General features: G+C 31.2%; 1 long non-coding RNA gene across 1 annotated transcript; it reads left to right on the top strand.

Moving 5' to 3' along the window:
* Nucleotides 1–566: 566 nt before the first annotated feature.
* Nucleotides 567–825, top strand: LOC120349201. Its single transcript, XR_005570299.1, has 2 exons — nucleotides 567–703; nucleotides 793–825. It is a non-coding gene; the product is annotated as an uncharacterized LOC120349201 (long non-coding RNA).
* The last annotated feature ends 777 nt before the right edge of the window (nucleotides 826–1,602 follow it).

Below are 1,602 nucleotides of genomic sequence, written 5' to 3'. Positions count from 1 at the left end.
TACTCAAGATGGATAACTGATGATAGATTGCTTTGAACAATGTCCAAAGTTTGAGCTACTGAACAGTTTCTAGTAATGAATACTAATAGAACAATTTAACAATTAAAATACAGGATTTTTCAAAGAAAAAAAGTTGAACAACATTACAAATCGGGAAGTGATTTCTGATAACAGCTCAATCGATAATTTCAGTTAATTATAAAATAATTTAATCGCGCAACATTGAATACACAATTTCTATTAAATAAATGCATACAATGAGAAAACAGCCAGCTGCAATATTTACAAAGAGGATTTTTATGTAGAATTCAATATTCTATAACCTCTTCAATTTTTAAAATCAATTTAATTTAGATCTCTCAAAGGTGTAAACCAGCTTATTTAAAATAAAGTTACACATTAATTAAGGTAACAAAAACGGGCTAGTGTTTGATAAGTGATGAATTTTCGAAAGATCACATTAATTAGAGTCACTCGTAGATAAAAAATTTGGGTCACTTGTAAGTTGAAACCAACTGATTAAAATTTTGGAAACTTAACAATTTGAGTCACAAGCAGACTTGTGTTTCATGACTGATCCTTTTTCGAGAAATGACAATCAATATTGTAGGTTGAAATCAACCTATTACAAACAATTTTATTCACAAACAGACTTGTGTTTCATGACTGATCCTTTTTCGAGAAATGACAATCAATATTGTAGGTTGAAATCACCTATTACAAACTTTAATTCACAAACAGACTTGTGTTTCATGACGATCCTTTTTCGAGAAATGACAATCAATATTGTAGATTGAAATCAACCTATTACAAACAATTTTAGTCCACAAACAGATTGTGTTTCATGACTGTTCCTTTTTCGAGAAATGACCATCGATATTGTAGGTTGAAATCAACCTATTTCAAACAATTTGATTCACCAACAGACTTGTGTGTTTCATGACTGATCCTTTTTCGAGAAATGACCATCGATATTGTAGGTTGAAATCAACCTATTACGAACAATTTGATTCACAACAGACTTCTGTTTTATGACTGATCCTTTTTCGAGAATGACCATCGATATTGAGTTGAAATCAACCTATTAAAACAAACTTGTGTTTCATGACTGATCCTTTTTCGAGAAATGACCATCGATATTGTAGGTTGAAATCAACCTATTACGAACAAACTTGTGTTTCATGACTGATCCTTTTCGAGAAATGACCATCGATATTGTAAGTTGAAATCAACCTATTACACACACTTGTGTTCAGGACTGATCCTTTTTCGAGAAATGACCATCGATATTGTAGGTTGAAATCAACCTATTACGAAAACGTGTTTCATGACTGATCCTTTTTCGAGAAAGGACCATCGATATTGTAAGTTGAAATCACCCTATTACAAACAAACTTGTGTTTCATGACTGATCCTTTTTCGAGAGATGACCATCACTATTGTAGATTGAAATCAACCTATTACAAACAATTTGGTCACAACAGATTTTGTGTTTCATGAGTGATCCTTTTTCGAGAAATGAAATATATATTGTAGGTTGAAATCAACCTATTAAAAATCACAAACATATTAATTTGGGTCACTTGTTACACATAATTTGGG

This window comes from Nilaparvata lugens, unplaced genomic scaffold (genome assembly GCF_014356525.2).
Source record: "Nilaparvata lugens isolate BPH unplaced genomic scaffold, ASM1435652v1 scaffold8704, whole genome shotgun sequence".
Taxonomy (NCBI): Eukaryota; Metazoa; Arthropoda; class Insecta; order Hemiptera; family Delphacidae; genus Nilaparvata; species Nilaparvata lugens.
Note: the sequence above shows the minus strand (reverse complement) of the source record. Positions and strands in the feature narration are given on the sequence as shown.